The following is a 14,621-nucleotide window of genomic DNA, read 5'->3' on the forward strand; positions in this document are numbered from 1 at the left end:
ACAGAGCTTTTCTCAATGCTTTACAGTGGCCATTTTTCCCCCTCAAATGTGAGGCCCTTGACATTTTTATTCACTTTGAGAAGGAAAATTACATTGTTCAGAACACCAAACTCCATTCTAGAACACCCAATAGCTTGTTTGGACCATTCATCTTAAAAACAGAGTTCTCAAATCAACCTTCAGGTTGGCAACTTTGTCCTCTAATAATTTAATGATATCAATTTTGATTGCTGATTTGAGAAGGATCTGTCATCAGATCTGTAGAAAAGACAAAACCTCCAGATTGCCTTCATCCTGTTGCATCTTAAAAAGAGAAATGTTTTTCCCCTCACAATTGGCTTGAATGTCCATGGTACCCAGGACACCTCAGGTAGTTTTGCAGGCTTATGTGGTTATACACCGAAATATCCTCTTGACCTGGGCAAGTCTCCTGCAGTGTCAGCAGCATTCTGAGAAAAGCTAAATTAATTCTGAAGGACTTCTTTAGGTCTTGGTGACTGGTGGATACAAGAGGGTATAATTGCTGAGCTGTAGTTCTGCTTTTAATAATTATTACTTTACATATTTTTTAATAGTTATACTTTGGATTTGCCCAGTAGTATCAGTAAAAAATAATACAAAGCAAATAAACTTAACAACTATATATAGCTCCCTGTCTTCTAGGTCTTAATATTTCTTAAATGATTGTTCTACTGGTTTTGCTTGCAGGGGAGAGGGACAATTGAAGAGAAGTGTGTGCAAATCCTCTGACATTAAATTTGAGGACCCAATTATTAACATTATTTATTGTGGTTACTGAACTACCCCAGTAGGGAACTGTGGGAAGGAGGAGCTGGATATAGTAACTCCCACTCTCTGAGAAGGTGGAACACTTTCCTGTGTCTTCTCATTTATTAACAGAATCCACCCTGCCTTGCATAGGAGAATACAAAATACACAAGTAATAGAAAAGCAATATAAATGTGTTCAGTGACACCATTGATAACACTGCCTGTAAAATTTAAATACTGTGCTGGTTTCACATTAATTGATATTTAGTAAGGATGAAAGAAGCCACCTACGGGAATTATTTTCTTGAGAGAAGCTGCTAAGTGCCTCCTCTGTGCCTGGAAAAAAACAATAGCTGGCTAGCTCTGAGAATTGACATCCTATTAAACCATTTAGGAGCTGGGCCCACCTCTGAGAATTATACATTCTAAAACAGAATTATGCATTTAAGACCAGGAAATCTTTCTCTGTCTTCTGACCTTGAAAGGTAACTGAGCTCCCCGGTGGGGTCAGCCGGCCCCGTGGCCTGCACGGCCTGGTGGGACCGGGCCGGACCCCAGCAGGGACCAAGCAGGGGATGGATGGGAGGCTGTGGAGCCAAAGCTGGGCCAGGTGACAGCTGCTAACACCTTGTTGACACCAAGCCCTATTTCCCCACCATCAGCCCGTGCCCAGCTGTGGTCTACCGGGCCCCAGGAGTGGCTCTGGGCCGGGTCAGGTCCCTCTGCTGTGCCCCCCTCACCCCCAGTGACTGCCGGGGGCAGAAGGAGGAGCCCAGTGGGCCCTGAAATCCATCACCAGTGGGCCCTGAAATCCATCACCAGTGGGCCCTGAAATCCATCACCAGTGGGCCATGAAATCCATCACCAGTGGGCCATGAAATCCATCACCAGTGGGCCATGAAATCCATCACCAGTGGGCCCTGAAATCCATCACCAGTGGGACCTGAAATCCATCACCAGTGGGACCTGAAATCCATCACCGTGACTGCTTCAACCACTGCCCAGCAGAAACCACCATGACCATCTGCAGGCCTGGGCAAGATATTAATACTTTCACTGCACAGATGAGACCTTGATCGTGTCACAAGGGAGAGAAAAGGACAGAGTGACCACACATAGAAAGGCAACATGAAGACACCAAGCTCAGTAAAGAGCAAGTCAAGTCCCAGATGGATGGAGATTGAGGAGATACGTTAGTTTTGCGCTGAAAGTTCTTTTGGTAAGGCCATGGAGATGGACTGTGATATATTAAAATATCCCCTTTAATTCATGAGAAGGTATGGGGAGATGGAGTGTTCAAACTGTAGACATGAGCAGAGGCATCCATCATGAAGCAAAGCAGATGTTGAAGGAGCTGTGACCCATGAGAAGCTTGAACAGAGATGAGATGAGAGTGATGAAGACCCTTTGCTCCCAGGGAGAGAAGAAGACCTCTGTTCCTAGAGATGAAGATGATCTCAGAGATAGAAGAAGACAATCTTTGCCTTTGAACATCCTTAAAATAATACCTATGGCCTATTAACCCAGCTGTGGGAAGGCTGTGAAAATGGGAGGAGTTTTATGATTGCAGATTTTTTTTCCTGGGCAGCTATTCATGGCAATGAAAAGCCACATGAGAACTGTTTCTTCTGGAGAAGTCTCCATGGCATGGCAAGAGAAAGCTCCTCTCCCTACAAGAAATGATGAAAGACTAGTGTAGAGTTGGCAACTGATTTAAAATCCCAGGTTTTGTCTCTACATTGTCAGTTGGGAGGGAGGTGAGGTCAGGCAGGAGGAGGAGATCTGTTCTGAGGGTTTTATTCTGGTTATTTTTGTTGATAAATGTTGATAAAGTTTTCTTCATACCTTTCAGATTTTGAGCCTGTTTTGCCCTCCTCCTAGTCCATGTCTCACAGTAAGAAATGAGAAAGTGCACTGATGATTTTGGCCAGTGCTAAGCTCACTACATTGCTTGGTGCATTGGCCGGGAAACTCAAATTGGTGAACCTAAACCACTGCAAATATATTGAAAATTGCTTTAAATTAACAGCTCTTGGAACTGTACCTTGTAAAACTCACTCATACTGACAATTTCATTACATTCCTGTTGCACATAAAGCACTGAAATTATACATGTGAAGAACATCCATCATGGAAAAACAAATATTTGTGTGTTTAACAGGTAAGATTACAGTGGTTAAACACTGTAATTATGATAATTATGGTGCTGGGAGGCTGTGAATCCATTGCTGCCACTGTTTTGGATTTTGATGGAATGCTTTTCCATGGAAGCTGTCAGCAGCAGAGGGAGGGGCCAGGAAGGGGGAAGGGGAGATGCACTGGCATTGATGAGGTACATTTCTCATTAAATCAAGTACACTAACACAGAGACATTGCACATTCTCAAGCTACAAATTGAATAGCCAAAGCAGGTGAACAAATATTTAACCCAACAAGAAGCAGGACTGCTCCTTTAACAAGGTCAGGAGTTCTTGTAATGAACAATTATCTCAGGGCAAGCTCTTAAACCTCATTTAATGGTATGACCTGGCCTGTTTTCTTTGAGAAAACACTTGGCTTCTGTTTCCTGAATAAGATTGGGTGACCCAAAAGTATTCTTAGTTGCTTATCAATAGTAATTCTGCTCCTGAAGACCTATCCACCCTTGACTAAAGTATTATGGAAAGAGTTGCTTACCTATCAACGATGCCATCATCACATGGCAGGATTTTTTTGACTATATAGATAATTAAAAAAAGAGGAAATAAATATTTTGGAGGCCTAAAGTGTCCAGATTTGAATATCAGTTTATTTAATTTGAAAGGCTTTTTGATTTCACACACCAAAAATTTTGCAAGACGTACTGATAGCAGCTTTTGCTCTGCAGAAGCAGCTGGAAAGCTCTTACTTGTAAAGAAGCACTTGATAAAAACTCATATATAACCTCAATAGACTAAAATTCCAAAATCTAGTTGATCTTGTTCTCTCTAGGAGTTATTTGGGTGGGAAAGAAGAACAATTTTCTCTGGGTTTGGGATTTTTGGCAGGGGAGTATGTGTGTATAAAGCTATGCAGCAGAAACACAGAATTTTAATCCTTTTTCCCACTCACACAGTGTCAGAAGCCAATCTCTGCCAGGCCCCTTGGGAATGCAGTTCCTGAGCGAGTGGTCAGACAGGGATGCAGGAATACCTCTGCTGGTCACAGCATCTCCAAGGACCTCATCAGTTCTCGAGAAGGAGAAAACTTTCCATCCTCTTTCTGCTCTCTGTTGGTTGCTCTAATCTCTCTCTCTTTCTCTCATTTTACTTCCAAAATGGCTAAACTGGAGATTTAAATGGGAGATTGTTCCCACCCCACATTATCAACATCCAGAGTACATGGATGTCAAAGACAGAGTGAAGCACCAATTATCTCTTTGGAAAATCCAAAGAACTTTAACAGGGCCCATCCTTTGAGAGAGTGGGAGATATTTTTCCCTTTTCTCTTTTACTGTGGCACAGTTTTTGTATAATAGCCCTAATCTTTATTGCTTTGTGGTATATAGTTCTTGCCATTAATGGCCATCAGGATTGATTAAATGCCTGAGCCTCAATGTGGCCCCCACAAATGGTTATCAGGATTGATTAAATGCCTCAGCTTCAATATTTAATCAAACTCACTGGCTGTTGGTTGCTGTACACTACAAAATCATGAGATTATTCCTTAAATGTGTTTCAAGAAGGATCTTCCTACTGCCCCCAGAATCTCACTGCCTCAAGGGAGCTTGTGGGAAGTGTTTTTCATTATGTTCATGTTCTTTACATATAGATAACAACAATGGAACTAGCCTGAAAGGAAATACTACTCAGCATTTATATTCACTAATCAAAATAGGGACAAGGAGTATCACACAAAACAATTTAGACAAGATAATACCAGTTGTTTGCATTAAAAAGAATTTTTAAAGAGAGATGATTTGTAAATATACTCTGTATGTTTGGGTTTGTTTTTTAATCCACATGTCACTGCCAGGAAATAAGACTGCATTGATTTTTACAAGAAATGTAGCCTGTGTAGTTGATGTTACCACATGAATAAATTACTAAGTTTTCATTCTTTATTTAGATTCCACTCTATTACAAATGAATTCTTAGCTCATAATTTGCACTTTCTGCAAGTACCTTGTGGTTGAGTGTCAAAATACATTCAGCAAATCCTCCAGGCTAATTGGTAAACAGGAAAAAGTAATTGTAGTTTATAGGAACATAATTAGACTGGAAGGAGAACCATGATCCATGAGTTAGGGGGAAAATAAATCCATGGCTCTCCAGCCAATTTGTCTCTGGGGTAACCAAGAGCCAGGGGCACCAGGTGACACCTAAATGAATGGGAAACAACAGTATCCATTCATATGTCCTGTTTGTCTGATGGGCTGAGGCTCCTTCCAAGGTTAATTCAGCATATGGGTGTTATTTGTGATGCAATAAAGACTATATTGTTAGTAATTCATATCTGAAAATAATAATGGGATCATGAAAAAATTAAGACAAAGAAAACTGTAAGTGAACAAAAGAAAAAATTAGTATGAATTACTTAATTCTAAACTAGCAGATTTCTGGAATAAATCCTAGAATAATGGAGTACTTGGTGAGATTGGAAGGAAGTGTATATACTCACTTAATGGATCCTGAGCGAATTTTTAGTAATGCAAAATGAATACAGGTTTAGTCTTCTAAAACATGGCACCTCTTGGAATTTGTCTTTATAATATTTATTCTTGGTATTTCATGTTGATTACCTTTTTGTTGATGCATCTATTGCCTTATTAATTATGGTGGTACCAGATCAATTAAATTGGATGAATCGTTGAAGTTCACCTGTTGTGTTTTGTTAGCCTCAAGGGGTGACTAGTTCTACAGCTTTACTGAGAACCACTGGGGCTGGGGTCAGCTCCTACCTAAAGAGAGTTAAATGGACTTCTTTAAAGTTCTGAGAACCTAAAAGGTTGAGTTTGCCAAAGGATACACAGAATCTCTTATCTCCACTGTGGTTCCCCTCACCACAGCTGTTTACCCAGGAGTATCTGCTGATATATGAAAGTTAAACATTATTGAAGTGTTTTTTCTTGATAAGGTATTTTGGAGTTTTATTAATTTAGGGCTCAGTTTCTCCTCTGAACCTACAACTTACAGGCCATCACAGCATTGTTACAGCCTGGGCTGTTTGCATGTGATAGTTGGATCCTTGAAATTCCCAGTCTGGAGTGGTTCCTCACTGTTCTCTTCTCCCAGTTTGATGTGGAATTGCCTTTGTCTCCTATTCCTTCCTTTATCAAGCTTTTCTCCTTCTTCTTCCCTTCCTCTTGGAAAGCATCCTCCCTTTAATGAGGGCAGGAAGGCAGCTGCTCTCTGTTTTTAGTGGTCTTCCTTCCCTGTGGGTCTCCTTAAGCACTGTCATGGGTAGAGTTTAAGGGCTGAAAGTAAAAATAATAATTTATATTTCCAAATATAATTTTGGAATGTATAAATTCTTCCAGGACTGTAAGAGTCCCTGGTGAAACTCCTTCCCTTCTCCTTTCCATCATTTTTCACCAGTCCTGTGGCAAAGCAGATCTGAGTTCTGGGGGACAAAGTGATGCCTCAGCAGCTCCAGAGAAAAGGTGTTGTCACATGCAGTATCCTATCCCCACCTGTCCCGTGGAGAGGTGCCAGGAAAGAGGGATATGAGTGGACTCTGCCTGGAAATGACAAGTTTTTCCACTTAAATTACTGTGTTTAATAATGTTTTTGCATCCTCCTTTAAAATTAGGAACAATGGAGGCATTTCCCAAGCTCTGTAAATAATGTCATTTCTCTGAGGGGTGCATGACATGAGTGATATGTGTTTTCTTATAATTGAATCTTGGCTATATGGAGGATATGCAGATAAAAAATTTAAGTTTCTTTTGTTTTCTGCCTTCTCACTAATGAGAGAAGCTGTAGAGAAGGGAAGAGTTCCCTCATTTAATTGATAATTTTCTAGCTGACAGTCACAGCAAAGTCCCTGGTGTGAAATGCAGGGAGAAAAGAATCCTGAGTGAAAAGTAGAGAAATTATAATAGTAGAAATTAACTGTGTTTTGCTGGAAAACCTGGCACTGGGATTTAGAGTCTCTAGTTTGGCTCTTAAAAAAAAAACCAAGTAATTATGGAGCATATTAAGTAAAAAACTGGAAAGAAGAGTGCCACAAGACTGTTCTGCCAGAGTTTCCCAGGGAAAGGAAAATAAACCTGAACCTTTTGGACAAATCTAGAACCAAAATATCAGATCACACTGCTTTAAGTAATCAGTTTAACCTCCAGGCATCTCTAGTGGGGTAAATATTTTGCCTTTTTGATCTGTGGCTGTTGAATTTTCAGATTTTTCCTCTTCCCTGAAACACTGTCAGTTTGGAATTCACCCAGTAAACCAAGAAACATCTTTCTGAGTGAGTTTGGAGGAGTTCCCAGTTGACACTTAAATTATGGCAAATGGTGTAAAAAAAAAAAAGGATTAGACACAGTAAGTTTCATGGGTACTGTATGGTTGTGGAGATGTTTTTATTTTCACTGCTAAAAATCCCACTTCTAGTACTTCTAAGTATTTTTCTCTCACTATTTGCAGCTAACTTTAGTATGTTAATATGACTTTGGATGATGGAGGTTAAAGACAACATAATGCAGTTTGTACTTGCAGGACAGCTGTTTTTATTGAGGCATAAAATGTCCTGACTCCACAGTCTTGAAATTGGTACTTTAAACTTAATAACCAGGGGCTGAATTTTCTTTCTTTAGCTGAAATGTCACCTCCAGACCCTCACACAATGGCTTATTGCTATCCTTAAAATTCTAGAATCTAATATTACTCTTGCTTTTTTCACAACCTTCCCTTTAAATTCACACATGTGGATTAAAGTGTTTGAAATTCAGTGCAAATTCTCCCCCCTGGGATTGCACTGAGTGGTGATACTCAGTCACTGTACCTTGATGTCAGCCTGACTTTGGGGGAATCTGCTCCATCTCCATGCTCTGAATGCCCAACTCAGCTGTTTCCATGAGGATCTGAGAAGGAAATTTCACCTCCCATGCTTGGCTACCACTGGGATTTCTCAGGAGATCTATAATACATGATCTAAGTTGCTGCAGTTTTCCCTCCCTCCTTTCAGTCAATACCTTTAATCCTTCTGGCCAGACTTCTGCAGCACAAACACTCACAAAAAACCTGTGTATCAGCACTTAGTAGTTGCTAATGAATGAGCTATTTTTTAATTTTGTGGTGGAGGGGCTACAATGAAAACACAATTTACATTCCTGTGTATAAATGACCACCTATAATGGGATTTTGACCATTGGACAAATGTAGTCACAGAGATTCAGCCTGCTGTGAGCAGCTAATTAGAGTCCAGAAACCATAATAAAATATTTATTGAATATTCTTTGAGCAAATCACAGCACTTAAATAACAGTTCATGCTTGGAAAGGACACTGCATAATGTCATTCATTTAATGAATAAAATCCAGATTGGAAAAGATAGCTCAAATTTTTCTGAATACAAATCAAATTTTGTACACCTCAAGACAGCAAAATTAAATATCTTTCAACAAAAGAGTAATTGCCATCTTTATGCAGTCACACACCTAATGGATGTCATGCTTCAGGTACGAGATTTCCAGAACCAGGCTTCTACTCTGCTCCATGGCTGGACAGGCTAAAGCCCAGCTGAGTTTATTTGAGAAATTTTTTTGTGAATCTCAGAGTAAAGGCTCCAGAAAATAAACTGGCTGTATGTTCTACACTGTCTCTGTAGCATTTGAGAGCATTGGAGTTCCTTGCTCCTGGATAGAAGGGGACAAGATAAAAGATGGCTTTTAACTTGTTTCTGTTCTGACTTGGAGCAGAAACTGGTAGTCATTAAAAAAACACCCAAGAAATTATCATCAAGGATGACAAAATTGAGTCAGATTTTTTGTAAAATTCAAAGTCTGAAATATTTCAGGATAAAATGCTACTTAAGGAGAATTGTCATTCAAAACAATGAAATATCAAGGTTTCCAGTCTACAAATGCGATACCTGCAGGGAATAACCTCATTCCTGTCTAGAAAGCAGAAAAAAAAAAAAGTCCATAGGCCTTTTTGAGTACATCTTACTCAATAAAGTAAATAAGAATAGTTAATATCCAGCTGGCTTAACTCCGGTCTATTTTTCCAGCATGGCTTAAATAATGTAGACCTTGGGATTCTGTGGAGAATTGATGCTGAAACACTCATTTTAGTCTGAAAGATTTTTTGGTTGCTGATATGCCTGGGAGTTGTGGTGTTCTTGTTAGGTTTGTATTGTGAAGACCAGGGAGCTATGCAGTTTCTGGGATTTTATTTAAATGCTAGTAAATATAATAAAGATATTTGCCAAACCTGCTGTAAGGCAGCCAAATGGACAGGAGATTCCCCAACTTTTGCTTCAGCCAAGTCTGGTATCTGCAAACCAAGATATTCCTTGCTGAGTCTGATTTTGAAGATCTGCTTGGTATGGAAGGAGGTGTGGAGGTAATGGGCATGATTTTGGCAAGCTGAAAGACGTCAAGATGGTCTTTAAGGTCCCTTTCAGCCCAAATCATTCTGTAGGGTAAGGGATTTTTTCTTTTACTACAAAATCAAATGTGCTGGAAAACCAACAAACTATAAATTATGAGCTGTGTGGGATAGCTAGATACACCAGTGCTGTAGGGATATTAATTATGACTTACGAATCCTGCTTAAAAATCAGCAGCATCGTTCTTAGAATTAAGAATTTTAGACAGGAGATGTCTCAGGTAAAGGCTTGCAAAGGTTGTGTTGAGCTTCTTGGGGAAAAAAAAGCAGCTTGGAGCGAAGCTGTAGGGAGTGAGTCTTGAATTTGCCTTGAAGCTTTTTGTAGAAGTCAGAATAAATTTGAGTAAATGTTTGGTAGAATATTTATTTTTAAAGGATATTTAAATATTTGGTTTGCATGCTGACAGCTGCTAATTTTTGCACATCAAATTTCTCAAAGAAGCCCAAAATGAGGAACTTTTTTTTAAAGCACTGAGTAATGTTTTCCTTACATAAAATCTGAAGAGCTAAATGTTATTAAGTGCCTACAAGCTGACAATTTCAGTAGCTGAAACCAGGAGGTTGTAAAATAAAACAGACATTAAATACTGAGAGGGAGGAGAGGCTTATTTGGAAAATGCCAAGTCATGTTGCTTCACATTCTGGCCAAATAAATAAATGTTGTCAAAATTGGGTGTGAGCAAGCTGCAGGTGTCTGATGGAGTGGTTATGATGCCTTTTCTGCTTGCCTAAAAGCAGAGGCCAGACAAAATTAAGAGAATAATAAGTAGTTGTATTTATTGAAGGGCCTTCAGGTACATTTTGGGCAGCCCCCCAGGGGCTACACCCAAAAATGGAGGATGGGTCACGGGTTTTCATACTTTTATAAATTTGGTTATAAATTGGTTGTATATTGGGTGTTAATCTTCCAATTACAGCTTCAGGTAATGTCATTTAACCCAGGTTTGCTCCCCCCACCCCAACTCGTTTTTCTTTACATTTCCTGGGGCCTGAGGCAGTGAGGTGTCCTTGATTCCCAGGCCTACACAGGAATTGTTGTGTCTCACCAAACTGTGAAGACAGCAGCTAGCACTACTGGAGATTAGAGTTACACACTAAAGAATTACAGGATTACAAATACATTAAAAGTACAAAAGCTAAAATCCTAAGGCATCAGTTGCTGCTTTCAATAGATGTTTATCTGGACTGATGGTGTTCCTTGGCTGCTGCCTCTGGTGATGGGAGTGTGGCAGCCACAGACTCCCAGCAATGGTCACACTGGGAAGTTTTGTGATCATAACTACAAATACAGCTCACCTGCAGTGAATCTAGGTGAGCCAGATCTGGTCTGGGGTGGTGAATTATTATTATTTTGTCTCAGAGATTTCAGAAATTTGCTTGAGTAGCAGGGATGTGGAAGTGAAGAACTCCCTGGCCTGGCCCACAGAACACATGAGTTCTGCAGTCTCTGGCTGCCTCCTTAGGAGCTCAAGTAGCTGAAAATTTTTTATCTCTTCAGGTATTTTGATCAACCCCAAGTTTCTGGTCAGCTTTGCATACAGGGTTTAATTTGAACTGATTCTGGTAGAGAAAATATCAAGAATTCTGGTGCCTTTGTGTCTTCTTCATCCTTCCCATGCCCGAGAGAGAGAGAGCCAAAGCCTGAAAGCCAAAGCAAATGTGGTGAATGACTCTGCCTGAGACCTTCAGAATGGGATTTGATGCCTGAGACCAGCTCACAAGGGAGTATTCTTGTCTGTGATGGAAGAGGCAACCAAGTGTTGCACTTGTTCTTTCACACCTACAGCTCCTGTTTCTGCCAAGATGTTTCCTTCATTTGTGCCCTTATTTAGCATGCTGTCCACCTACTATCTGCATTTCCATTATGTATTTTAAATGAGCAATAAAATAACCATTTATGTAATGAATACGCTTATATTGATATTATGTTATATAATTTAGAGATGGTGCTTAATTATGACTTGTTTATAATTAGGTCTCTTGCTATGCCAGCTAGCTTTTATGCTATTTATAAAACTTCAAGAACATAGAAAACCATGAATATTTGAATGTGAAAACAATCTTTGATATTGTTTAACCCCTTAGTGCTTATTTCCATTTATCTTGGGCCTCCTCTTTTACTGGGAAGAGTTTTCATGGCAAACAAAGTATTTTTTTTGGGATATAATGGTGAGAAACTGCTGCTGTTATCAATTTTAGTTTATATTTTATTGTTCAGTTGTTTCAGAGCAGGAGGTTGGAATGATAGGAGAAGGGCAGTGAAGCTGAGGAAGAGTCTGGAGAATGAGTCCTGTGAGGAGGGGTTGAGGGGGCTGGAAAGGGGCTCAGCCTGGAGAAAAGGAGCTCAGGGGGAATTTCTGGCTCTGCACAATCCCTGCCAGGAGGGGACAGCCGGGGGGGTCAGGCTCTGCTGCCAGGGAACAGGGACAGGAGGAGAGGGAACGGCCTCAGGCTGGGCCAGGGGAGGCTCAGGGGGGACATGAGCAGGAATTTCCCCTTGGGAAAGGTGGTCAGGCTTTGAGTGGGGCTGCCCAGGGAGGTCTGGAGTCCCCATCCCAGGCGGTGTCCAAGGAAGGCCTGAATGAGGCACTCAGTGCTCTGGGGAGGTGACAAGGTGGGGATTGGGCACAGGTTGGACTCATTGATCCTGGAGGTCTTTTCCAACCTTAATGTTTCAGGTATTTTGGATTTGTTTTATTTGGTATGAATAAAAAGTAATGCAATTTTTTCAGCGCTTTATCACTTTAAAAAACTTAAGATTGAAGCCTTAATACTCAGAACCTGTGTTCCAAAGAGACTTGGGTGTCCAAGTACCTTCAAGTTATTTTGACAATCCAGTTTATTTATTTTATGACACCACTGATTGTCATCTTAAAAAGTCTTTCTTGTGATGCGTCAAAATGCTTAGAGACCAAACTGTTGTGGATGAATAGGGATAGTTTTCAAATGGAGATTTTTGGCTCTAGAGATAACTGATACATTTGATTATCTCACTGTTTAAAGGAATCACTCAAGACCTTTGAAGGAATCATGCCTTGGTTCAGTGCCTTACGTAATTAAATCTTTCTAAAATTCTAAATCTAGGCTTCTCAAATTAGTAAAAAGTAATGGTGTGTTCACTCTACACTTTCTCTGTGTGTGCTGCTTCTTAACCAGAGTTATCACTGAGGGGAAACATTGCTCTTATTTAGAGGGGAAAGCAATTTAAGGTTTCACACTTTAGCTATTCCTGGTTTGTCTCTGGTTGGAGCAGTGTCATCAGTGTCCCACTGAGCATGGCTTCCATAGGAGGCAGCTGACTTGTAGCATATCCACGTGTGGCAGCAGCCTAGATTGGTCTTCAGCCACAAACTGTGCTGGGAAGGGCAGTGGTTCTGCTAAGTATCAAAAAAAGATGTTGGTGGTCCCATCCTGGGAGTCTGAGATGTGCTGAGCTCCCCTTCTCCACCCATGGGGGGTGGTGCAGATGGTCCCTGCGAGATGTGCCCATTCACAGAAAGTGGAGTTTGGGCTTGCACAGGGGAGTTAAGAATATTTTTGAACAGCTCATAAACACAATCAACAACAAGAAATAAATTACACCTTCAGGAGCTGTTATCAATGAAAAATGTCACTTTTTTAAGACTGTGAGATATCCACTTTGCACTGAAAAGGTGAATTCAGTCTGCTTTGCCATGCGAGATTCCGTGCCTTGGGGAAGATGGCAATTCAGAAAACATATTTTGGAATTAATTGTGATCTGTCTCTGTAACTCTTCTGAAGTTTAATAAAGCAGGCTGGTCCCTCCAGGGTTCCTTTGGGAAAACTAATACACTAAAATATGCAGTGTAATGTCTGTGACTTCTCTTACAAAGCTGTTCCTGCAAAGACAGAACTGGGGAGACACAGCTTGGAGAGCCCCCACCCATCTGGAGAGCGTGTTTCAGAAGGAAGATGGAAACATTTGGAGAGGTCTGCACTCTGCAGTAAGGCTAAATATTTTAGGTTAAAAATAATTCATGTTGGATAATCATGGAAGAATTTTTAGATCATCTTACAGAATGGTCAATGGGCCTCCCTGTTTAACAATCTCCAAAAATAGCAGATACGTGTTAATGAATCAAGACAGGATGAAACAACTGAAGCAGCATATTGCTATAATTCCTAAATATTTTTTCTTTACTTTTAATTCCAAGTAATTAATTGGCTTTTGGATTATCCCAGTTAGTTTTCTGCTCCAATGCAGAGCTGTATTTCAAGAGTCTGGGCTCTCATATGGCACAGACTATCCTTTTCCTTCCATTATGTAATGTTTAGCTTATCTGTTATAGCAACATAAATGCTTTTCTCATTTTGGGGTTTTTTTTGGTTTTTATTAGAATAGGTTTCACACTTTTTATTTTTTAATTATTGTTAATTTTCTACTAGGATGAGTCTTCAGACTGTCCTTTATTTGTCAATTGATTGCTTTCACAAATATCCCTTCTTGAAAAATATACACTTTTTTCTTTCTTTCTTGTTTGTTTGTTTTTAATGCTATATTAATGAAATAAAATAAGAAAACAGAATGATGAAAGGAAAGTATTTTTTTTGTTTTTCTTATCCTTTGAAGTCCAGAATCAGAGAAATGGTGGTTGTAAGAGGCCTCTGGAGGTTTCTTATCAAACCTCCTACTCCAAGCAGGACTTCCAGGTCAGCCAGGGTTTTGTCTAACAAGACTTGTATTCCTGGAAGGGTGGAAGACATGAATAGCTCACATCTTCAGGCTCTGAACATATCATATTCTCTAGATTTAGAGGTCTAGTTCAGTTCTTTTTGAAGTATATAAATCCTAGCTGTTGCTTCTCTGCTTTTTCTACATAGAACTTGTTCAAACTCATTCACAGGAAAAATGAAGATTGAAAAGAAATGTTGTCTGTAAGCTCCTAGAGAAGGTTAGATTCCTGAATGCTGCAGCAGAAAGACATTTTTATTCTGCTCTTGAGGTGGAAAGAAAGCATTCCTTCAGTGCTAACTGAAGATCTGTATTTTGCTTCTTTAAGGCTTAAATTTTAATTTAAATTCAATAAAAATCAACTTCTTTCTCTGCATAAAGGTGCTCTGGAGAATTATGACCAAAATCCACAGCTAAAATATGCCTAATTTGGCAGTTTATTTATTGCTTTATTGATTAACATTCAAGCAACAGCAGCAGTGGTGAAACACTCCCTTCAGTTTTCCATCTCTTTATTCCTGTTTTTCTCTCTGTGGATTACCCTGTGTGTAACCAGCAGAAAATGCCAGCTGTTCTGATATCTGGTGTCTC

The 14,621-nt window shown here is 39.9% G+C and overlaps 1 long non-coding RNA gene across 1 annotated transcript; it reads left to right on the forward strand.

Annotated features, from left to right (window-relative positions):
- Positions 1 to 1,252: 1,252 nt before the first annotated feature.
- Positions 1,253 to 5,602, forward strand: LOC147649813 (uncharacterized). The gene is made up of 2 exons (XR_015277974.1): positions 1,253 to 2,931; positions 3,865 to 5,602. It is a non-coding gene; the product is annotated as an uncharacterized LOC147649813 (long non-coding RNA).
- The last annotated feature ends 9,019 nt before the right edge of the window (positions 5,603 to 14,621 follow it).

Source organism: Cyanistes caeruleus, chromosome 19, assembly GCF_971803275.1.
Source record: "Cyanistes caeruleus chromosome 19, bCyaCae1.hap1.1, whole genome shotgun sequence".
NCBI classification, from domain to species: Eukaryota; Metazoa; Chordata; class Aves; order Passeriformes; family Paridae; genus Cyanistes; species Cyanistes caeruleus.